At 46.1% G+C, this 25,333-nt stretch overlaps 1 long non-coding RNA gene across 1 annotated transcript in view; it reads right to left on the bottom strand.

The window, feature by feature from the left end:
• LOC134356420 (uncharacterized) overlaps window positions 1-23,879 on the bottom strand; it is a 30,903-nt gene extending 7,024 nt beyond the window's left edge. Inside the window, exons 1-2 of the long non-coding RNA XR_010020349.1 lie at window positions 23,757-23,879; window positions 4,867-4,951 (exon numbers count right to left, since the gene is read on the bottom strand). This is a non-coding gene — a long non-coding RNA (uncharacterized LOC134356420). The remainder of the gene's footprint in view (window positions 1-4,866; window positions 4,952-23,756) is intronic.
• Between the last annotated feature and the right edge of the window lie 1,454 nt (window positions 23,880-25,333).

Below are 25,333 nucleotides of genomic sequence, written 5' to 3'. Positions count from 1 at the left end.
TGGGGAGTCTTTGAGACAGTTCTTGGGGAGTCCTTGAGACAGTTCATGGGGAGTCCTTGAGACAGTTCATGGGGAGTCTTTGAGACAGTTCATGGGGAGTCCTTGAGACAGTTCATGGGGAGTCTTTGAGACAGTTCTTGGGGAGTCCTTGAGACAGTTCATGGGGAGTCTTTGAGACAGTTCTTGGGGAGTCCTTGAGACAGTTCATGGGGAGTCTTTGAGACAGTTCATGGGGAGTCCTTGAGACAGTTCATGGGGAGTCTTTGAGACAGTTCATGGGGAGTCCTTGAGACAGTTCATGGGGAGTCCTTGAGACAGTTCATGGGGAGTCTTTGAGACAGTTCTTGGGGAGTCCTTGAGACAGTTCATGGGGAGTCCTTGAGACAGTTCATGGGGAGTCTTTGAGACAGTTCTTGGGGAGTCCTTGAGACAGTTCTTGGGGAGTCCTTGAGACAATTCATGGGGAGTCATTGGGTATAATCCAAATTATAGTGGAGGAGGTAACTGTATCTCCATGGCCTGATCAGGTATATCCAAGAGTCACACGCACACACACAAGCACATGAAAACACAAAACACACACAAGCACAAACGCACAAGTGCACACAAGCACACACACGCACACACAAACACACAGGCATGCACGCACGCAAACACAAATCCATACAAGAACACACAAACACAAACGCATGCCCACACACACACACACACACACACACACACACACAAAACTCAGCAACCTGGGTAGCATAAATGGAGAGGAATAAGAGAGTCGACGTTTCGGGCCAAGACCCTTCATCAGGACTGGAAAGGAATGGGGCAGAATCCAGAATAAGAACGTGGAGGAGAGGAAGGAGCACAGGTAACAAGCTGGGAGGTAGTAGGTGGAAGAGGCAAATGGCTGAAGAAGAAGGAATGTAATAGAGGATAGTGAACCATCGGAGATAGGAAAGAAAGATGGGAACTAGTGAGAGTTGGTAGGCAGGTGAGAAGAAGAGAAGAGGCAATTGGAAAAAGGAGTGGAAAAGGACAGAAGCAGGGAAGAGGGAGAAATTATTAAAAGTCAGAAAGATTGATGTCATGCAACACAGATACAGCATGAGCTATTGCACCTCTATCCTGAGTTTGGCCTCGTCATGGCGGTAGAGCAGACTATGGACAGATATGTCAGAATTAGATTTGGAAGCTGAACAGAAAGGGTAGCCACCTTTGTGGTGAACGAAGTGAGGGTGCTTGACAAAGCGGTCCCCCAATCTTACTAATGTAGAGCAGCCTGCACCAGATACAATGGATGATGCTGACAGATTTGCAGATGAAGTACTGCTTCACCTGGAAGAACATTTTGAGGACCTGAATGGTGGTGATAGAGGAATTACAGGTGCAGTGGCATTTGTGCTTGGAGAGAGATCAGTGGTGAGGGATGATTGGGTTAGGGAGTCATGCAGAGTAATCCTGACGGAAAGTCGGGGTTGGTGTTGGGGTTAAGAAAGGCAGGATGTGCTCTGTGGTAGGTTCGTGCTGGAGATGGTGCAAGTTACAAAGAATGATGTGCTTGATATGGAGTATATATCTATGAGCACCTTGGAAAACTAGAGAAGAAGTTATAGGAGCCACAACTGAGATATATAATCATTGTTAGTACTGGGTGAAGTGCCAGGAGACTGGAGGGCGACTAATATTGTGCCTTTATTTAAGAAGTGATGCAAAGAAGACCCTGGGAACTATAAACCAGTAAGCCTAACATCTGTAGAAAGGTAAGAGACTGCAGGTAGTGGAATCTGGAGCAATACACAAATGACCCACCAAAGGAACTTAGAAAGAGAAAAGAAATGGTTAATGTTTTGGGTTAAAACCCTGCATCAGGACTGGCAGTGAGAGGCAAGATGACCAGTGTAGAGAGTAGAAGTGGAGAGGCAAGAAAGGGCTTGAGATGATTGATGGACTGCGGAGGGGTGTAAGCTAATAAACAGGTAGTGGAGAGGAGCAGCAGTTCGAGTGGCAGGTGGTGGAGGAAATGTGAGAGCGGAAAAGGAGAAATGAACAACAGATCGAGCGAGGTGCGAGGAAGGGTACGTGAAGATGGGAGACAACTGCTTGAGGGGCATGAGCAGGGACAACAGTGCTTGATCCAAATAAACGAAGGAGATGAGGATGGAAACCACTGGAGGAGAAGGCAAGTTGAGAGATTGGAGCAGCTGGGATCAGGGAGGGGTTCAGGTTGAGGGATCTGCGTCTGAAGTAGAGGGATGGAAAAGGGGGAAGGGTGGGAAGGCAGCAAGAATGGATCATAGAAACATAGAAACATAGAAAATAGGTGCAGGAGTAGGCCATTCGGCCCTTCGAGCCTGCACCGCCATTTATTATGATCATGGCTGATCATCCAACACAGAACCCAGCCTTCCCTCCATACCCCCTGACCCCTGTAGCCACAAGGGCCATATCTAACTTCCTTTTAAACATAGCTAATGAACTGGCCTCAACAGTTTGCTGTGGCAGAGAATTCCACAGATTCACCACTCTCTGTGTGAAGAAGTTTTTCCTAATCTCGGTCCTAAAAGGCTTCCCCTCTATCCTCAAACTGTGACCCCTCATTCTGGACTTCCCCAACATCGGGAACAATCTTCCCGCATCTAGCCTGTCCAATCCCTTTAGGATCTTATACGTTTCAATCAGATCCCCCCTCAATCTTCTAAATTCCAACGAGTACAAGCCCAGTTCATCCAGTCTTTCTTCATATGAAAGACCTGCCATCCCAGGAATCAATCTGGTGAACCTTCTTTGTACTCCCTCTATGGCAAAGATGTCTTTCCTCAGATTAGGGGACCAAAACTGCACACAATACTCCAGGATCATCGGATTGAAAGGAGAGGGGTGAGGAAGGGAGAAAGAAGGGGTAGGAGTTACCCTCTAATGCTAACACAAGAGGAGTTAACATACTCTGGAGACTTGGAGCAAAACACAAAATGCTGGAAGAATTCAGCAGGTCGGGCAGCATCAACAATCAGCAATACTGGCTGAGAGCCTGACTCAGGACTGAGAATGCTGGGTATATGGAATGAGCTGCTAGGGGAAATGGTGAGGCAGATACATTAACAACTTTCAAAAGGTACTTGGCTAGATATGTGGATTGGAAATTTTAGAGGGATATGGGCCAAATGCACAATAATTAGCTTAGATGAGTACCCTGGTATAGAGCCTGTTTCTGTTCTTTACGACTGTCTGACTCTGTGCCCTGTATCAATATGTAAACCTCCCATGTTAAAATTGTCCGAAGATGAGCTGGATACAGGCAGCAGATTTATTCCCTGTTGGTCATTGTTGAAGCACTTACATTTTCAAAGTTATCTCTTTGTTTCCTGCTCCCTTACAATTCCTGGTACATTTTGATAGGTTCAATATTTATATAATATCTTGGATTTAAATTCTCCAGCTCTCAAAAGTGTGATTTGAACTCGTCTCTCTGGATTCAGGAACAGCTTCTTCCCCTCTGCCATCTAATTCCTAAATGGGCATTGAACCTTTGGACGCTACCTCACTTCTTTTAATATACAGTACTTCTGTTTTTGCACATTTAAAAAAATATATTCAATATATCTAATTGATTGACTCATTTATTTATTATTATTTTTTTTCTCTCTCTCTCTGCTAGATTATGTGTTGCATTGAACTGCTGCTGCTAAGTTAACAAATTTCGCGTCACATGCTGGTGATAATAAACCTGATTCTGATTCTGATTCTAATTCTGGACCAGCTCTATGCCTGTACCTGTTGTTTGGAGACCAACTGAAGAATGGACTACAGTTCTGACAGGAAGCTGTGAGGAAAATAAAATACCCAGAAAAAGAAATCCCCTGTCATCCATATCTCTTTGATGAAACTTCAGCTGCCTAAACTGTTACCCTGTGACTCTTTCCATTATTACTGCCCAACCTGCTGCGTTGCCAATATCCTCTCTTCAAATTTTCACTGTCAGCAGTTTACTGCTTTTGAACAAGTGAGACAAATCGACTGTTGACACTTTGGTTGCAAGTTGAAGTCCTGGTGCAGCTGTAGTGAGTATTTGCACAGCACAGAAACAGGCTCTTTAGCTTGACATGTCCATTCCAAGTTACTATATATTCCCATCTAAGCTCGTTCATTTGGCCCACATCCTCCTAAACCTTTCCTATTCAAGGAACTGTCCAAATTCTTCTGGCAGTTCAATCCACATACTGACCACTATCTGGGTGAAAAAAATTACCCGTCATAGTCGAATGTAATCTTTCCCCTCTCAGATTTAACCTGTGCCCTCTAGTTTTGGAATCCCCAACCTTGGGAAAAAGATTGTGTGTATTCACTCTATCTATGTCCCTCAAAAATTTCAACCAACCAACCAACCCCTCAGCTTCTTATGCACCAATGAAAAATATTCTCAACCTCTCTCCATATCTCAGTCCCTCAAGCCCCAGGAACATCCTCATGAATACCTTCTGTAATCTTTCCAGCTTCATGACATCTTTCCTATCATAGGGTGACCAAAATTGAACACACTATTCCAAAGGCAGCCTCACCAACATCTCTTGTAACTGTAACATAACATCCCAGCTTCTATACTTACTACTTTGACTTATGAATACTAGTGTGCCAAAAGCCTTCTTCACCACCCTGTTTACATGTGACACTACTTCCAGATAACTATGTCTTTGTATTCCCAGGTTCTTCTGTTCGCCAGCATTCCCCAGGACTCCATTATTCATTGTAGCATTCCTCATTCGTCTTCTCAAAATGCAACACCTCACACTTACCACGTACTTGAAAGTAAGCACACCATCTGATTTACTGAGCCCGGTTATAAAGATTACCAGAGATCCATTGTTGTTAACTTACAGTGTACTGGGGGGCCTGCACTCCAGTTCCGGTTCTGGCAGAAGAGTGAGTCTTTCTTGCGGCAAGGATGGAATAATTGGAATCACTGTAGATAAAAGTAAAGGCCATTGGTCATATATCTGTAGTCTTAAGCACTAATGCCAGCTCTCAACTGGCTACAGGCTTTCAGTCTGCCTCATACCAGCTTCAACACAGTCAGTGAATACATTGGCCAGTATTGGTTCTGCTAGAGATCTGCCCCTTTGGGCTGACCCCAGGGGAAAGGGCTAGAAATACTCCACAGCACAGGCAGTATCTGGGCAGAAAGCACAGGCAGGCTTTAGGGTGGCTGATCCATCACTTCTTGATGCCAGTGAGGCTGGTATCCATGATGAAGCTACCTGAGCTTTTTCCGATCCTCTACAGCGGCCATTTTATATCAGACCACGATGCAATCAGTTAGAATGCTCTCTATAGTACCTCTGTATTCCCTAGAAACAGATAAGAGTATCACAGGGGTCTCCTTACCATCCACCAGGGACATTTATCAGGAGCGCTGTGTATGCAGGGCCCTTAGTATTATCAATGATCCCACCCATCCATCCAGTGTCCTCTTTGACTTTCTACCATCAGGCAGGAGACGACAATGCATGAAAATAAGAAGAGTCAGGCTGAGAAATAGTTTCTTCAACCAGGCCACTAGGCTTCTGACCTCTCTGCAGCATCATATTCGAAGTGTCACTGGTTAATCTGTTTTCTGTTCTGTACCTTACAATATTTCATATTAATGCCCTTTAGTTTGTTACTTATGTCTGATTCATCTGTAGATTTTATCCTTATCTTCATAAGTTATCGTGTGTTTGGGTGTTATGTGTACTACTATGCTTTCCACCCTGATTTGGAGAAACTCTGTCTTGTTTCTATGTACGCTATATGGTTATATACATTATATATATGTGTATGTAGTTAAATGACAATAAACTTCTTTTAACTTGACTGTGGAAGTTTATGAGTGACTTTGATAACACACTAACTCTCCTCAGAATCCTCATGAAATATTCCTTCTTTGTAACTGCATCAATACGTTTGATCTTCAGTGATGTTGACTCACAGGAACTTGAAACTGCTCACCCCTTCCACTGCTAATCCCTCAATGAGGACTAGTGTGTGTTCCCTTGACTTCCCCTTCCTGAAGTCCATGATCAATTCCTGGCTCTTACTGACAATGAGTGTGAGATTATTTCTGCAACATCAGTCCACCATCTAATCACTGAAAGGGGGACTGGTTGTGTGTCTGTACAAGGAAGCAGTGAAGTTCCCCTTCTCGACAGGGTTTGTGTCTGAGCTTTGTTTCATGACGGTCCACCTGCTGCTTGCTACCTGATCTGTTTTGTGTTATTGCTGCTGTCAAATGGTTGTGTATGCACGAAACACTTAGTGAAAATGCATCAACCATAGTTCACTGAGATCAAATCAGATTAGTACCACCAGTATATGTCATGAAGTTTGTTGTTATGCAGCAGCAGTGCACTGAAATACACAATGAAAAACTAAACATATTGTGTCCTAGCTGTCTAGATACGCAAACCTGGGCAGTACGATATGGAGAGCAAGCTGTTGCCCATGTAGCAAGCTCCCCCTCTGCACGCACCCAAAGGAACGACAGGGACAGAGACCGGTACAGTTTGGTACCAGCAGCACCGCAGCTGTTGCCAGTCAGCATTGAACTCAATGTAGGACTGTTTTAGGGACTCCAGCTCTGGGTTTTTCCCTCTGGGTTTACTCCCGAAGCCTCCCCCATGACTGGGTATAGTCACAAGGCAGCGGAGGTTTGAGATCAGACTTTTCTTTCTCCTAGCTGAGCTGCCAACCACAGCTGATGTGACCCATCTGCCCAAAGTGACTGGTTTTAAGGTGGCAGTAGCCCGCCTTTGTCCCTTTTCCTAGCAGTAGAGACAGATCTGCCAAGTTTAGTAGCTAAGCCAAACATGAAGGCCAGGAGGGGGACTTGGTTGTCAGAGGCTATTTGAGGTGCACACCATTGGGAGCATTTAATAGGTAGTGGGACCTTGTCCCTTTTACCACCACTGGCTATAACAACATTAAGGAACTATATATATATATTTGTACAACTTATATATATATAATTAAATAATTTGTGATAAAAGGGATAAAGAATGTAGAAGCTATTTCTGAATGGTTGAGTGGGTGCCTTCAGGTTCCTGTACCTCCTCCCTGATGTCAGCAATGAGAAGAGGGCATGCCCTGGGTGACGGGGTCGTTAATGATGGAGGCCGTCTTTTTTTGCAGCATCTCCCCTTGAAGATGCCTAGATGCTGGGGAGGCTAATGTCCATGGTGGAGCTGGCTGAGTTCACCAGATTCTGCAGTTACTTCGATCCTCTGCAGTGCCCACTCCCCATACCAGACGATGGTGCAGCCCATTGGAATGCTTTCCACAATACATCTGTCGAACTCTACACTCAGAGCACTGCAGAACGGTCCTGCGCAGCCTCATTGCTCATATCCCATGGAATTTCCTTCTCCCTCTGCGTGGAATTCCTCTTTTCCACACCCACTCCGTTATTTGACATCGACAACGTTAACAGCATTCTAAAGACCATAAGATGTAGGAGCAGAATCAACATGAATGGGTCTGCAGTTGAGAGGGTGAATCATTTCAGGTTCTGCAGTAAACACTTCACCGGTGATCTCGCCTGGACTGTACACACCGGCTTTGTGGCTAGAAAAGCACAACAGCATCTCTTCCACCTCAGGCAACTGAATAAGTTCAGCGTGGGCCCACAAATCCTCAAAACTCTACAGGGACACCACTGAGAGTATCCTGACTGGCTGTATCACCGCCTGGTACAGGAACTGCACCAACCTTGATTGCTGGTCACTGCAGAGAGTAGTACGGACAGCCCAGCACATCTGTGGATGTGAACTTCCCTCCATTGAGGACATTTATAGCAGCAGGTGCAGAAAGAAGGCCTGGAAGATCATCGGGGACACCAGTCACCCCAACAATAAACTGCTTCAGCTGCTTCTGTCTGATGAAGGTTACCGCAGTATTAAAGCCAGGACCGACAGGCTACGGGACAGCTTCTTTCTACAAGCAATTAGACTTTTAAAGTCACACGTCTGTATATTGTAGTGGAAAGATTTTTACTCCCCATGTTGTAGGATGGATGTAAGATATAAATAAATTCTAAGTTCTAAATTAGACCATTAGGCCCACAGAGTTTGCTCCACAATTTCATCATGGCTGATCCAATTTTCCTCTCAGCCCCAAACTCCCACCTTCTTCCCATATGTCTTCATGCCCTGATCAATCAAAAATTTATCAGCCTCTGCCTTATGCCTGTGATAAAGAATTCCACAGAGTCACCACCCTCTGCCTGAAGGAAGTCCTCCTCATCTAGTTTGTAAAAGGAGGCCCTGTCCTCTGGTCTCACTCTCCCTTCACCGGAAACATTCTCTCCATATCCACTATCATGGCGGAACAGACTCAATGGGCCGAATGGTCGGCTTCTGCTCCTTTGTCTTATGGTCTTATGGTCTATCGAGGCCTTTCATCATCCAATAGGTTCCAATGAGGTCACCCCTCACTCTTCTGAGTTCCAGTCAACACAAGCTCAGAGCTATCAAACGCTCTTCATATGACAAGCCATTTAAACCAGGAATCATTTTCATGCACCTCCTCTGAACCCTCTCCAGTTTCAGTGCATCCTTTCTAAGATAAGAGTCCCAAAACTACTCACAGTGGGGCCTCACCACTGTCTTATAAAGTTTCAACATTACATCCTTGCTTTTATATTTCAGTCCTCTTGAAATGAATGCTAACATTGCATTTGCCTTTCACACCACAGACTCAACCTGCAAATTAACCTTTAGGGAATCCTGCACAAGGACTCCCAAACCCCTTCGCACCTCAGTTCTTGGTATTTTTTCTCCATTTGTAAAATAGTCAACTCTTTCATTTCTCCTCCACTCCATGACCATACACTTTCTGACACTGTATTCCATCTTCCATTTCTTTGCTCATTCTCCTCATCTCTCTGTCCCTCTGTAACCTCTACTTCCTCAGAACTACCTGCCCCACCCTCCCACAGCTATCTTCATATTGTCTGCAAACTTTGCAACAGAGCAATCAATTCCATCATCCAAATCATTGACATATAAGAAGAATAAGACCCAACATTGATCTAGCCACTAGCACTGACAGCCAACCAGAAAAAGGTCCTTTTATTCCCTCTCTTTGCCTCCTGCCAACCAACTACTGCTTTATCCATGCTAGAATGTTGTGCTGACCTTGGAGAGGGTACAGAGAGGATTCACTAGAATGATTCCGGGAATGAGAGGGTTAACATATGAGGAACGTTTGTCCACTCTTGGACTGTATTCCTCGGAGTTTAGAAGAATGAGGGGAGACCTCATAGAAACATTTCGAATGTTGAAAGGCATGGACAGAGTAGATGTGGCAAAGTTGTTTCCCATGATGGGGGAGTCTAGTATGAGAGGGCATGACTTAAGGATTGAAGGGCACCCATTCAGAACAGAAATGCGGAGAAATTTTTTTAGCCAGAGGGTGGTGAATCTATGGAATTTGTTGACACAGGTGGCAGTGGAGGCCAAGTCATTGGGTGTATTTAAGGCAGAGATTGATAGGTATCTGAGTAGCCAGGGCATCAAAGGTTATGGTGAGAAGGCAGGGGAGTGGGACTAAATGGGAGAATGGATCAGCTCATGATAAAATGGCAGAGCAGACTCGATGGGCTGAATGGCCGACCTCTGCTCCTTTGTCTGATGGTCTCATGGTCTAGAATATTCTCTGTAATAGCATGGGCTTGTAGCTCGTTAGGCAGCCTCGTGTGTGGCGCCTTGTCTAAGACCTTCCAAACACCAAACGATTCTTCTTTGTCTATTCTGCTTGCTCCAACAGCTTTGTCCAGCAAGATATTCCTATAAGGAAACCATGCTGACTACAGCCTATTTTTTCATGTGCCTCCAAGTACCCTGAGACCTCATCCTTAATAATTGACTCCAAAATCTTCCCAACCACGGAGGTTAGACTAACTGGCCTACAGACTCCTTTCTTCTGCCTCTCTCCCTTCTTGAAGAGTGGAGTGACATTTGCAATTTTCCACCCTTCCAGAACAATTCCAGACCTACTGATTCTTGACAGATAATTACTAATGACACCACAGTCACTTCAGCCACTTTTCAGAACCCTGGGGTGTACACCATCTTGTGCAGGTGACTTATCTACCTTCAAGCCTTTCAGTTTCCCGAGAACCTTCTCTCCAGTAATGGTAACCTCACACACTTCATGACCACAGACACAGAGAAGACTGATGCAAAATACTTTTTCAGTTTGGCCGCCATTTCCTTCTCCCCCATTACTACCTCTCTGCATCATTTTCCAATGGTTTAATATCCAACCTTGCCTCTCTTTTACACTTTATGTATCTGCAGAAACTTTTGCATCTTCTTTAATATTATAGAAACATAGAAACATAGAAAATAGGTGCAGGAGTAGGCCATTCGGCCCTTCGAGCCTGCACCGCCATTTATTATGATCATGGCTGATCATCCAACTCAGAACCCCGCCCCAGCCTTCCCTCCATACCCCCTGACCCCCGTAGCCACAGGGGCCATATCTAACTCCCTCTTAAATATAGCCAATGAACTGGCCTCAACTGTTTCCTGTGGCAGAGAATTCCACAGATTCACCACTCTCTGTGTGAAGAAGTTTTTCCTAATCTCGGTCCTAAAAGGCTTCCCCTCTATCCTCAAACTGTGGCCCCTCGTTTTGGACTTCCCCAACATCGGGAACAATCTTCCTGCATCTAGCCTGTCCAAACCCTTTAGGATCTTATACGTTTCAATCAGATCCCCCCTCAATCTTCTAAATTCCGAGTACAAGCCCAGTTCATCCAGTCTTTCTTCATATGAAAGTCCTGCCATCCCAGGAATCAATCTGGTGAACCTTCTTTGTACTCCCTCTATGGCAAAGATGTCTTTCCTCAGATTAGGGGACCAAAACTGCACACAATACTCCAGGTGCGGTCTCACCAAGGCCTTGTACAACTGCAGTAGTACCTCCCTGCTCCTGTACTCGAATCCGCTCGCTATAAATGCCAGCATACCATTCGCCTTTTTCACCGCCTGCTGTACCTGCATGCCCACTTTCAATGACTGGTGTATAATGACACCCAGGTCTCGTTGCACCGCCCCTTTTCCTAATCGGCCACCATTCAGATAATAATCTGTTTTCCTATTTTTGCCACCAAAGTGGATAACTTCACATTTATCCACATTAAACTGCATCTGCCATGAATTTGCACACTCACCCAACCTATCCAAGTCACCCTGCATCCTCTTAGCATCCTCCTCACAGCTAACACTGCCACCCAGCTTCGTGTCATCCGCAAACTTGGAGATGCTGCATTTAATTCCCTCATCCAAGTCATTAATATATATTGTAAACAACTAGGGTCCCAGCACTGAGCCTTGCGGTACCCCACTAGTGACTGCCTGCCATTCTGAAAAGGTCCCGTTTATTCCCACTCTTTGCTTCCTGTCTGCTAACCAATTCTCCACCCACACCAATACCTTACCCCCAATACCGTGTGCTTTAAGTTTGCACACTAATCTCCTGTGTGGGACCTTGTCAAAAGCCTTTTGAAAATCCAAATATACCACATCCACTGGTTCTCCCCTATCCACTCTACTAGTTACATCCTCAAAAAATTCTATGAGATTCGTCAGACATGATTTTCCTTTCACAAATCCATGCTGACTTTGTCCGATCATTTCACCGCTTTCCAAATGTGCTGTTATCAGATCTTTGATAACTGACTCCAGCAGTTTCCCCACCACCGACGTTAGGCTAACCGGTCTATAATTCCCCGGTTTCTCCCTCCTTCCTTTTTTAAAAAGTGGGGTTACATTAGCCACCCTCCAATCCTCAGGAACTAGTCCAGAATCTAACGAGTTTTGAAAAATTATCACTAATGCATCCACTATTTCTTGGGCTACTTCCTTAAGCAGTCTAGGATGCAGACCATCTGGCCCTGGGGATTTATCTGCCTTCAATCCCTTCAATTTACCTAACACCACTTCCCTACTAACATGTATTTCGCTCAGTTCCTCCATCTCACTGGACCCTCTGTCCCCTACTATTTCTGAAAGATTATTTATGTCCTCCTTAGTGAAGACAGAACCAAAGTAATTATTCAATTGGTGTGCCATGTCCTTGCTCCCCATAATCAATTCACCTGTTTCTGTCTGCAGGGGACCTACATTTGTCTTTACCAGTCTTTTCCTTTTTACATATCTATAAAAGCTTTTACAGTCCATTTTTATGTTCCCTGCCAGTTTTCTCTCATAATCTTTTTTCCCCTTCCTAATTAAGCCCTTTGTCCTCCTCTGCTGAACTCTGAATTTCTCCCAGTCCTCAGGTGAGCCACTTTCTCTGGCTAATTTGTATGCTTCTTCTTTGGAATTGATACTATCCCTAATTTCCCTTGTCAGCCACGGGTGCACTACCTTCCTTGATTTATTCTTTTGCCAAACTGGGATGAACAATTGTTGTAGTTCATCCATGCAACCTTAAAATGCTTGCCATTGCATATCCACCGTCAACCCTTTAAGAGTCATTTGCCAGTCTATCTTAGTTAATTCACGTCTCATACCTTCAAAATTACCCCTCTTTAAGTTCAGAACCTTTGTTTCTGAATTAACTATGTCACTCTCCATCTTAATGAAGAATTCCACCATATTATGGTCACTCTTACCCAAGGGGCCTCTCACGACAAGATCGCTAATTAACCCTTCCTCATTGCTCAAAACCCAGTCCAGAATAGCCTGCTCTCTAGTTGGTTCCTTGAGATGTTGGTTCAAAAAACCATCCCGCATACATTCCAAGAAATCCTCTTCCTCAGCACCTTTACCAATTTGGTTCACCCAATCTACATGTAGATTGAAGTCACCCATTATAACTGCTGTTCCTTTATTGCACACATTTCTAATTTCCTGTTTAATACCATCTCCGACCTCACTACTACTGTTAGGTGGCCTGTACACAACTCCCACCAGCGTCTTCTGCCCCTTAGTGTTACGCAGCTCTACCCACATCGATTCCACATCTTCCCGGCTTATGTCCTTCCTTTCTATTGGCTAGCTTTCTTTTGTATTCTATCTTTACCTTCTTAATGACTTTTTAGTTTTCTTCTGTTGGCTTTTAAAAGCTTCCCAATCCTCTAACTTCCCTCCAATTTTTGCTCCATTATGTGCCCTCTCTTTGGCTTTTATGTTGGTTTTGACTTCTCTTGTTAGCCATGGTTGTGTCATTTTGCCTTTAGGTTACTTTTTCTTGTTTGGGATGTATATATCCTGTGCTTTCTGAATTGATTCCAGAAATTCTGGCCATTGCTGCTCTGTTGTCAGTCCTGCCAGTGTTCATTCCAATAAATTCTGGCCAGCTCCTCTCTCATGACTCTGTAATTGCCTTTACTCCGCTGTAAATCTGATACATCTGACCAGCTTCTCCCTCTCAAATTTCATGATGAATTTGATCATATTATGATCATTTTCCCCTAAGAGGTCTTTTATCTTAAACTCTCTAATTAATTCAAGTTCATTGCACTATATCCAGTGCAGAATAGCTAATCCCCTATTGGGCTCAACCATGAGCTGCTCTAAAAAGCCATCTCAAAGGCACTCTGGAAATTCCCCCTCTTGGAATACAGCACCATCTTGATTTTCCCAATCTACCTGCATATTGAAATACCCCATAACTATTGTAACCTTGCCCTTTTAGCATGTGTTTTCTATCTTTTGTTGTAATTTGTAGGCATCATTCTTACTACTGTTTGGGGTTCTGTGTAGAACTCCCGTCAGGATCTTTTCACTCTTGCAGTTCCTTAGCTCTATCCGCAATGATTAACTCCTTATGACCCTATGTCACCGCCTATTAATAATTTGATTTCTTTTTTTACCAACAGAGTAACACTGCCCCCTCTGCCTTCCTGCCTGTCCTTTCGATACAATGTGTATCCCTGGACATGAAGCTTGCAGCGATAACCTTCATTCAGCCGTGTTTCTATGATGCCTACAACATCATACACGCCAATCTGTAAGTGCGCTACAGGTTCATCTACCTTATTCTACGTACTGTGCGCATTCAAATATAACACCTTCAGTCCTATATACAACCTTTTCAATTTTGTCCACCTTTTACATCCCCACTCATCCTACTGAATGTAATTTTGCCTTATCTACAGCCTCCCCTCACTACACGTTGCCTGTTTGTAAACTAGCTACCTCACCTTCACCAATATCATCTGCCTTTCCTACAATACTTCTTGCATTGAAATATATAGGCAACCCAGGACTAGTTGCACTATGCTCAACCTTTTGATTCCTAATTTTGTCTGAGGTCTTACCAACATCGGCCTCCACAACCTCAGAGTCAGAATCAGAATCAGATTTATCATCACCGACATGTGTTGTGAACTTTGTTAACTTAGCAGCAGCAGTTCAATGCAATACATAATATAGAAGAAAAATAAATAAATAAGTTCAATTACAGTACACGTATCTTGAATAGAATAAAAATCATGCAAAAACAGAAATCTATTTCTGTATAAATATAAATAATATATACCCCTCTACTAACTGTTCTGGGAGTCTGGTTCCCATCCCCCTGCAGCTCTATTTTAAACCCACTGGGCAGCATCAACACACCTTCCTGCTAGTATATTAGTCACCTTCCGTTCAGGTGCAAGCTGCCCTGTCTGTACAGGTCCCACCTTACCCAGAAGAGAGCCCAATGATCCAAAAATCTTATGCCCTCCCTTCTACACCAACTCCTTAGCCATGTATCATCCTCCTAGTTCTGGCCTCTCTAGCACATGACACAGATAGCAATCCTGAGATCAGTCCTGGAGATCCTGCCCTTTAACTTACCACCTTACTCCCTGAACTCCCCGCGCAGAACCTCATCACTCATCCTACCCATGTCATTGATACCTACCCATAGACCCCAACTCCCGGCTGTTCACCCTCCCACTGAGGACTCAATCCGAGGTGTCCCAGACACTGGCACCTGGGAGGCAACAGACAAACCAGGAATCTCGTTCTCGCCCACAAAACCTCCTGTCTGTTCCCCAAACTAACGAATCCCCTATCACCACAGCGTGCTTCTCCCCTCCTTCCCTTCTGAGTCACAGAGACAGACTCCGTGCCAGAGACCCGACCACTGTGACTTTCCTCTGTTCTTCGCCTGAGCCCAACCACCAAGCACTCTGCACCTCCCTGCCCATGAATGGGAGGGCTGGCCTGGGCAGCAAATCAGTTCTCTGCTCTTGTGATTCATGATTCAATGGAAATGTTTGAAAAGGGATGATGGAAACTCTTGTGTGTCCAGTTGTGCTCTAAACATTGTGTTTTTCATTTCAAAGTAAAGCAGGGTCAAAGCGGAGCAGCCACTGTGTGAGTGGGAACTGGAGGCTTTGGCAGGAAGGCACAGTCAAGTAGCAGGTAAGGCTGTTGTAGTGTTTGAATCAAAAGTCACGACATTACAGCTAATTAAATATAAAGTTTGGGTGAAGCAGGATTAGGTGATGTGCATGACAAGGCATTTGACAAGGTTCCACACGGTAGGCTTATTCAGAAAGTTAGAAGGCATGGGATACAGGGAGGTTTGGCCAGGTGGATTCAGAATTGGCTTGCCTGCAGAAGGCAGAGGGTGGTGGTGGAGGGAGTACATTCAGATTGGAGGGTTATGACTAGTGGTGTCCCACAAGGATCTGTTCTGGGACCTCTACCTTTCGTGATTTTTATGAATGACCTGGATGTAGGAGTAGAAGGGTGGGTTGGCAAGTTTGCAGACGACACAAAGGTTGGTGGTGTTGTAGATAGTGTAGAAGATTGTCAAAGGTTGCAGAGAGACATTGATAGGATGCAGAAGTGGGCTGAGAAGTGACAAATGGAGTTCAACCCGGAGAAGTGTGAGGTGGTACACTTTGGAAGGACAAACTCCAAGGCAGAGTACAAAGTAAATGGCAGGATACTTGGTAGTGTGGAGGAGCAGAGGGATCTGGGGGTACATGTCCACAGATCCCTGAAAGTTGCCTCACAGGTAGATAGGGTAGTTAAGAAAGCTTATGGGTGTTAGCTTTCTTAAGTCAAGGGATAGAGTTTAAGAGTCGCGATGTAATGATGCAGCTCTATAAAACTCTGGTTAGGCCACACTTGGAGTATTGTGTCCAGTTCTGGTTGCCTCACTATAGGAAGGATGTGGAAGCATTGGAAAGGGTACAGAGGAGATTTACCAGGATGCTGCCTGGTTTAGAGAGTATGCATTATGATCAGAGATTAAGGGAGCTAGGGCTTTACTCTTTGGAGAGAAGGAGGATGAGAGGAGACATGATAGAGGTGTACAAGATATTAAGAGGAATAGATAGAGTGGATAGCCAGCGCCTCTTCCCCAGGGCACCACTGCTCAGTACAAGAGGACATGGCTTTAAGGTAAGGGTGGGAAGTTCAAGGGGGATATTAGAGGAAGATTTTTTACTCAGAGAGTGGTTCATGCATGGAATGCACTGCCTGAGTCAGTGGTGGAGGCAGATACACTAGAGAAGTTTAAGAGACTACTAGACAGTTATATGGAGGAATTTAAGGTGGGGGATTATATGGGAGGCAGGGTTTGAGGGTCGGCACCCACAATGTTGGCAGATCAGGGAAGGGGAGAGTTCCCTGGATGCTTTGTTTCAGGAGGTAGTCACACCCATTAGATTAGCTGCCTCAAATTCGGTCTGTGGTCAGGGACAAGAGGGTGTGACTGTGGGTGAGGTGGGTAGTGGGATCCAAGAGACAGGGATGGAGGAGCCTCAGCCCCTGAGCTTGTCCAGCAGGTCTGAGATTCTTGCTCCTCTGTGGATGAGAGTGGGGGCTGTAGGAAGGATGACCAACCTAACTGTGGCACTGTGGTTCAGGGAGCCATTCAAGAGGGGGGAGAGAAAAGAAATGTAGTGGTAATTGTAGATAGTGTAGTCAGGGGAATAGACAAAGGTCTCTGTTGTGAGGATGGAGCATCCTGAAGGCTGTGTTGACTGCCTGGTGCCTGGGTTTGGGATATCTTATCCGACCTGCAGAGGAATTTGCAGTGGGAGGAGAAAGATCCAGTTGTCGTAGTCCATGTGGTTACCAATGCTGTGGGTAGAAGGTGGAAGGAGGTTCTGCTGAGGGAATTTGAGCAGTTAAGGACAAAATTAAAAAGCAGAAGTAAAAAAGTGGTAATCTCTGGAGTACCACTGACCCACGTGTAAATTGGTCATAGGGTTAAGAAGACGAGAGAGTTAAACGTGTGGCTTAAGTTGGTGTGGGAGAAGTAGCTTTGGGAAATTGGCACCAGTACTGGGGAAGGAGGGAGCTGTACCAATGGGACAGGCTCCACCTGAACTGTGTTGGGACCTGGATCCTAGCGAAATCACGTAACGAAGGCTGTAGATAAGGATTCAAACTAAATAGTAGGGGGTGGGTTGGGGAAGTTTGGATGAAGTAAAAGAGAAAAGTGCAGATAAAGATAAAGAAAAAGCAAAAGGTAAAAAAGAGAAAAGGAAGAGTGGAGTAAAGAAATGTCAAATGCAAAAGAGAAAGAGATGAGAAGATTTTAAAAACACAAGAGTGCAAGGACACTTTATCTGAATGCTCATAGTATTTGAAATAAGGTCAGTGAACTTGTGGCATAAATCAGTACAAAGGGGTATGATTTAGTGGCTATTACAGAAACGTGGTTACAGGGTAGAGAGAATTGGATATTAACTATTCAATGGTATCAGGTAATACAGAAGGATAGGCAGGAAGGTAAGGGAGGTGGGGTAATGCTCCTAATTAAAGATGAGATCAGAGCAATAGTGAGAGATGATATCAGATCTAAGGAGCAGAATTTTAAATCCATCTGTGTAGAGATTAGGAATAGTAAAGGGAAAAAAATCTCTGGTGGGAGTTGTCTATCGGTCACTGAGTAATAACATTACAGTGACACAGGCAATAAACAGTGAAATATCTGAGGCATGTAAGAATGGAGCAGAAGTTATCATGGGGGCTTTAACTTGCACATAGATTGGGTGAATCAAGTTGGCCGAGGCAGTCTTGAGGAGGACTTCATAGAATGCATCCATGATGGCTTTCTTGAACAGCATGTTACTGAACATACAAGTGAATGTGCAATGTTAGATGTGACTAAACACATTGATGAAGGAAGAGCAGTAGATGTAATGTATATGGATTTCAGCAAGGTATTTGATAAGGTACCCCATGCAAGGCTTATTGAGAAAGTAAGGAGGCATGGGATCCAAGAGGACATTGCTTTGTGGATCCAGAACTGGCTTGCCCACAGAAGGCAAAGAGTGGTTGTAGACGGGTCATATTCTGCATGGAGGTCAGGGACCAGTGATCTGCCTCAGGGATCTGTTCTGGGACCCCCACTCTTCGTGATTTTTATAAATGTCCTGGATGAGGAAGTGGAGGGATGTGTTAGTAAATTTGCTGATGACACAAAGGTTGGGGGTGTTGTGGATAGTGTGGAGAGCTGTCAGAGGTTACAGTGTGACATTGATAGGATACAAAACTGGGCTGAGAAGTGGCAGATGGAATTCAACCTGGATAAGTGTGAAGTGGTTCATTTTGGTAGGTCAAATATGATGGCAGAATATAGTATTAATGGTAAGACTCTTGACAGTGTGGAGGATCAGAGGGATCTTGGGGTCCGAGTCCATAGGACGCTCAAAGCAGCTGCGCAGGTTGACTCTGTGGTTAAGAAGGCATACGGTGCATTGGCCTTCATCAATCGTGGAACTGAATTTAGAAGCTGAGAGGCAATGTTGCAGCTATATAGGACCCTGGTCAGACCCCACTTGGAGTACTGTGCTCAGTTCTGGTCGCCTCACTGCAGGAAGGATGTGGAAACTATAGAAAGGGTGCAGAGGAGATTTACCAGGATGTTGCCTGGATTGGGCTGCATGCCTTATGAGAATAGGTTGAGTGAACTCGGCCTTTTCTCCTTGGAGCGACGGAGGATGAGAGGTGACCTGATAGAGGTGTATAAGATGATGAGAAGCATTGATCATGTGGATAGTTAGAGGCTTTTTCCCAGGGCTGAAATGGTTGCCACAAGAGGGCACAGGTTTAAGGTGCTGGGGAGTAGGTACAGAAGAGATGTCAGGGGTAAGTTTTTTACTCAGAGAGTGGTGAGTGTGTGGAATGGGCTGCTGGTAACGGTGGTGGAGGTGGATACGATAGGGCTTTTAAGAGACTTTTGGATAGGTACATGGAGCTTACTAAAATAGAGGACTATGTGTAACCCTAGTAATTTCTAAGGTAGGGACATGTTCGGCACAACTTTGTGGGCTGAAGGGCCTGTATTGTGCTGTAGGTTTTCTATGTTTCTATGTTTCTATCACTTTCTGCCTCTCTCAGACTCCCACCTCCTCTCTCTCTCTGTCTCTCCCTGCCTCTCTCTCTCTTCCCCTGCCTCTTTGCCTTTCTCTCTCCTCCTTCCCTCCCCCTCTTCACCATCCCTCTCCCTCTCCCTCTCCTCCAGCCTCCCTCCTTTTCTCACATTTTCCATCTGCCTCTCTGTTGCCCACCATCTTGTCCTCCCTCTCTCGCTGTCTCTATCTGCCCCGCTCTCTCCGGCCTGTCTCTCTCTGCCTCTCGCTGAATCTCTCTACCACTCTCTCCACATCTCCCTGCCCCTCGCTCTCTCTACCCCTTCTCTCTCTGACCCTCTCTGTGCCCCTCTCTCTTCCTCTCTCACACTCCCGACCTCTCCTTTCTGCCTCTGTTTCCATCCCGCTCTCTCCAGCCTCTTTCTCTGAATCTTCACCTCATTATTCCTGCCCCCCCTCTCTCTCTCTCTCTCTCTCTCTCTCTGTGTTAACCCCCTTCCCTCTGCCACCCTCTGTTTCTCTCTGCACCCACTCTCTTCAGTATATCTGTCATTCTCTCTCCCTCTCTATCTGTCCCAGTCCCCGGTTGCCCTCTACATCTCTCTCAGTCTGTTTCTTTGCCTGCCTCCTCTCCTTGCCTCTCTTTCTGCTTCACTCTGATGCACTGTCTTTTCCTTTCTTCCCCCCTCTACCTCACTCAGCCCTTCCCTCTGTCTCACTCTGTACCTCTCTCTCTCTCTCTCTCTGCTCCCTCACGCTGCCTGTCTCTTCCTCTCTGTTTCCCACTCTCTCTCTAACTCTATCCTCCTGTGTCTCTTTCTCTGCTTCTTGCCCTCCGCAATGCTCTGCCTGCCTCTCTCTGCCTCCGTTTGCCCCTCTATCTCTGCCTCACCCCCGTTTGTCATTATCTCTAACTGCCGCTCTCTCCCTCCCTCCCGCGCTCCCTCCCTCCCTCTCACTGCATTACTTTCTGCATCACTCTGCCTCTTTCTCACTCTCTCACTCTCTGCCTCTTTATCTCCTCCGCCTGCCTCTTCCTATCTTTCTTTGCCTGTTTCTCTCTCACTTTGCCTCTCTTTCTTTATTTCCCTCATTCTGTCTATCCCTCTCCAGCACTTTGTCTTTCTCAGACTCTCTCCATCTGAAACTCTCTCTCTGTTTATCAGTCCCTGCCACACTCTCTCTATCCACTGATCTGCCTCTCTTTAACACTGCCACTCTCTCACTGCCTCTCTCTCTCTCTCTCTCTCTCTCTGCCTTTCTCCTTCCACCCTGCCCTCTCCATCCCTCTCTGCCCGCCTCGTTCTCTCTATTCCTGTCAATCTCTGCCTCAGTCTCGCTGGCTCCTTGTCTGTCTCTCTCAGACTCCCTCCCTCCCTCTCCCTCTGCCTCTCAACCCTGCGCCCTCTTTCTGCCCCTCTTTCCTGCTTCTCTCTCACTCTGTCTGTTTCTTTGCTGCCTGTCCCCCTCTCTACTCTCTTTCTCTGCCTCTCCCTTTCTGTCTCTCGTTGTCTCTCTCTCTCTTACAGCATCACTTTCTGCCTCTCTCAGGCCTCCTCTGACACTTTCCCTCTGCCCCTCTCTCTCAGGCCCTCAACCTGCCCCTCCTCTCTCTCACTAACTGCTGTGTTAGTGCATCTCACTCTCTGCCTCTTTCTCCTTCCACCCCACTCTCTTTCCCTCTCTATCTGCCTCTTTATATCTCTTCTTGTCAACGTCTGCCTCAGTCTCAGTTTCTATCTCACGCTTCCTCTTTCTGCCCTCGTCCTGGCTCTCTCACACTCCCTGCCTCCCCCTCCTTCCTCTGCCTGTCCCTCTACCCCTTTGCCTGCTCTCTCTGTCTTTCTCCCTCTTCCTCTCACACACTTGCTCCCCCGACCTCTCTCTCTCCTCTCCTCTAATCCCCTCTCTCCTCTCCTCCCCTACCCCCTCCCTTCCCTCTCTCCCTCCCTTCCCTCTCATTCCCTCCCTCTCCCTCCCTATCACTCTCTCGGCTTCTTTCTGCCTGGCTTTCCATTCGCGCTTTTTACTGTCCCTCTTTCTCCATCTCACCTCTTTCACTCTCTGCCTGCCTCTTTCCATCTCTTCCTATCAGTCTCTGTCTCAATGTCACTGTCTCCTTCCTATTCCCTCCCTCTCCCTCTCTCTCAATCTGTATCTTCCTCTCTATCTCCCAGCTGTTCTGTCTATCTCTCTGCTGCCGGTCCATCTCTGCCCATCTCTCGCCCTGCCTTTCCCTTTCTGCCTGTCTTGTTCTCTCTCTCACTGCATCACTCTCTTTCTCTCTCGGACTCTCTCCAACACTTTCCCTCTGTTCCTTTCTCCCCGTGTCTCCCTCCTTGCCCCTCTACCTCTGCTCTCTCTCTCTACCCCCTTTCTCTCTGTATCTATCTCACTGCCTTTCTCACCACCCCTCTCTCTGCTGATCTCTTCCTCTCACTAACTCCTGTTTCACTACATCTCTCTCTCTTCTCATTTTCTCCCATGTTTTATCTGCCTCCAACTCCCACTTTCTTTTTCTGCCCCTCTCTCTCTCTCTCTTTCTCTACCTCTTTCACTCTCTTGTGCCTGTCTCTCTAATGCTCTCTATATGTGTGTGTCGGCATCTCCCTGCCGCTCGTTCTCTGCCCTCCTCTCTCCTCCTTTCTCATACTCTCTCCCTGTCTGTCTCACTGCCTTTCTCTCTCTCTGCATCTCTTTCAGCCTCCCTCAGACTCTCTCCTCTCTGTCTGTCTCTCTCTGCTTCCTTATCACTCTCTCTGTCACTTTCTGTCTGGCTCTTTCTCACTGCCTCTCTATCTGCCCCTCTTTCTATGCCTCTTGGCCCCTCTCTCAGCCTTTTTCTCCCTCTCTCTACCTCTGTCTCACATCTGCCTCTCTCTGCATCTTTTTACATCTCTCTCTCTGCCTCTCTGCCATTTTATCTCTTCCACTTGCCTCTTCTATCTTTCTCTACCTGTTCCTCCCTCGCTATGCCTCTCTCTTTCTTCCTGTCTCTCAGAATCACAATCAGAATCAGAATCAGGTTTATTATCCCCGGCACGTGACGTGAAACTTGTTAACTTAGCAGCAGCAGTTCAATGCAATGTAAAATCTAACAGAGTGAGAGAACAAAAATAATAAACAGAATAAAACATAATAATAAATACACAAATAAATCATTTATGTATAGTGAATAGATTTTTTTAAATATGCAAAAACAGAAATACTGTATTTTAAAAAAGTGAGGTAGTGTCCAAGGGTTCAATATCCATTTGGGAATCAGATGGCAGAGGGGAAGAAGCTGTTCCTGAATCGCTGAGTGTGTGCTGTCAGGCTTCCGTCCCTCCTACCTGATTGTAACAGTGAGAAAAGGGCATGACCTGGGTGCTGGAGGTCCTTAATAATGGACGCTGCCTTTCTGAGACACCGCTCCCTAAAGATGTCCTGTGTACTTTGTAGGCTAGTACCCAAGATGGAGCTGACTAGATTTACAACCTTCTGCAGCTTCTTTCGGTCTTGTGCAGTAGCCCCTCCGTACCAGACAGTGATGCAGCCTGTCAGAATGCTCCCTCTGTTTTTCTCTCTTCAGCATTTTCTGACTTTCTCAGACTCTATCTAAAACTTTCTCTCAGTTTCTCACTCCCTGTCACCCTCTCTCTGCCTTTCACTCTCACTCTCCCCTTATTTCCCTCTCTCATTGCATTGCTTTCTGCTTCTCTCAGACTCTAACTCTCCGTCTGCATCTCTCCTCCATCTATCAGTCTGTCTCACTCACTCACTCCCTGTCTTTCTGCCTCTTCTCTCTTCCTGTCAGTCTGTGTCTGTCTCACTCACTGCCTGTCTGTCTGCCTCTGTATCTCCCTTTCTCACTGCATCCCTCTCTGCCTCTCTCAGATTCTCAACACATTCTCCTTCCCTCTCTCTCCCTCTCCCTCCGCCCCTCTCTCTTTCCCTGCTTTTTATCCTCTCCCTATATCTCTCTCCCCTCCACTCTGTCACCCCCACTCTCTCCCCTCTCCCTCTCTTTCTCCATCCACCTCACCCTCGCTCTCCCTTTTGATCTGCCTCTTTCCTACTATCAATCTCACCCTCTGCCTCTCATACCCTCTCCATCTCTCACTCTCTCTGACTCTCTGCAACTTCTTTCTCTGCCCCTCTCTGTGCCCTTCTCACTCTCCCTCTCTCTGTCTTTCTGTCTCCCCGTCTGCCTCTTTTTATCTGTCTCTGTCTCTCTCCCTTTCTATCTGTCTCTCTGTCTCTCTCTCCATCTTTCTGCCTCTCTCAGACGCTCTTCTCCCCCTCCACCTCCCTCTCCCCCTTTCCCTCTCTCTCCCCCCCGCCTCATATTGCTCCAACACTGATAGAGAGCCACAGCCTGCCACTGTGACTGGTAGTCACCAGTGTGATTTTAGACGTCGTTTTGAAATCGGGGTGGACTGTTGGAACGGGTGACGAGGGTGCCCCTTACCTGCAGCATCGGCTGGCCAGAGTTTGGCCAGTTGCAGAAGCAGAACTCCAAGGGCAAAGCGTCCCATCGTAGCCGGCTCCGACTCACACTCAGGAGGGAAGCAGAAAGTCGCAGAAATGGGGCAACATCCCAGTATTTATATTCATGTAGTGAGAGGCTTGGCAAAGAGGAGGGCTGACATGACATTTCCTTTCTGCCCAAGACTGGAATCTGAGTGTGATCCTGCTGTGTAATTCATTTGGAAACTTGCAGTCCTAGATATAATGGAATTACTGCATTCCTGTTCAAGACCCGCTGAGCTGAATGACTGGATTCCCATTGTCAGTGATTCAGCATCCCCAGGGATCCAGGATGGAATGTGAGTCTGCGTTGCTCTTGCTTTGAGTTCAGGAGGCTTCCCACATGCTCAGTGTTGCTGTGGAGATGGACCTAGTGTTAGTAAGCAAGCCCGTCACTGGGCTTGACAGCCACAATTGGCAGTGAGACAGTTCCCAGCGTGGCACCCCTCTGGGTCACAGAGTGATCAGTACTGTCTTTGGGACGTGCTGAGGAACACAAAGACATTATGAAAGTGTTCCCTTTCCTCCCTGTGGTGCCTAGTGACTGAGGTTAATGAGCACAGTCTGTATGTGAGGAGTTTCTGCCTCTCTACAGGTCAGAGGCATCAGAATTTTGAGGACCTGGGGTCACAGTCTGAAGATATGGGTTCAGCCACTTCAGTGGGAGGTGAGGAAATATTTTGACTCACAAAGTGTAGATACCCTGTAGAATTATCTGCAACAGAAAGCAATTGGATCTTTATGTGTTTATCTTGTGAGAGTAATGGAGGAACACGAAGCAGGAAGAGGGTCCTGGGATGATCAGCTGTGACCACACTTCGGCATAGCAGGAATGGATGGGCGGAGTGCCTCCCTCCACACTACTTCCCATGTTTCTGTACAGCTGACTGTACTGCTAAACTCCAGGTCATCAGCATCACTGACTTTAAGCCTTAAACATTACAGAGGGAACTGCCCGGATAATTTGATTGCCACTGCTGCACCCATTTGATCAGCAACTTCCGACACTGATTGTTGCAGAGACACCTTTGGCCAGCCTTGCTGTTTGTACGTTACATGTGAGAAATCTATTATTATCGGGAACTGGAAACCCAGAACACTGGGAATAATCAGATGTCCAGCAGGATCTGTGGAGACAGAGCCACAATTCTAATTCAGGTTGATAACCCTGCAGCAGAACTGGGAAAGTGAGGAACCCCGGAGGTTTCAAGCTGCAGAGATCAATGAGGTGTGAAGAAAAGAACGTCCCCATCACAGCCCTTCCTGCTCCCAGTACATTCTGTCTTCAACATCTCCTGTTTCTGATCAGCCACTGAGTATTCAAAAACCTTCCCATTTTCAATCATCTGCAGAATTCTTGATTTTTGCTTTCCAACCCCATTGAGACTGGTTGCGATGATTTCTTCCATTAACTAGAAAAATTCAGGGCACCAAAGATAGGTTGTGGAGTCCATGCTGACATTTCACATTCACCCGGGAATCCCACTTCCATTCTGGGCTGTTGAAAGGCAGCAGAAG

Source organism: Mobula hypostoma, chromosome 14, assembly GCF_963921235.1.
Source record: "Mobula hypostoma chromosome 14, sMobHyp1.1, whole genome shotgun sequence".
In the NCBI taxonomy this organism is placed as follows: domain Eukaryota; kingdom Metazoa; phylum Chordata; class Chondrichthyes; order Myliobatiformes; family Myliobatidae; genus Mobula; species Mobula hypostoma.
Note: the sequence above shows the minus strand (reverse complement) of the source record. Positions and strands in the feature narration are given on the sequence as shown.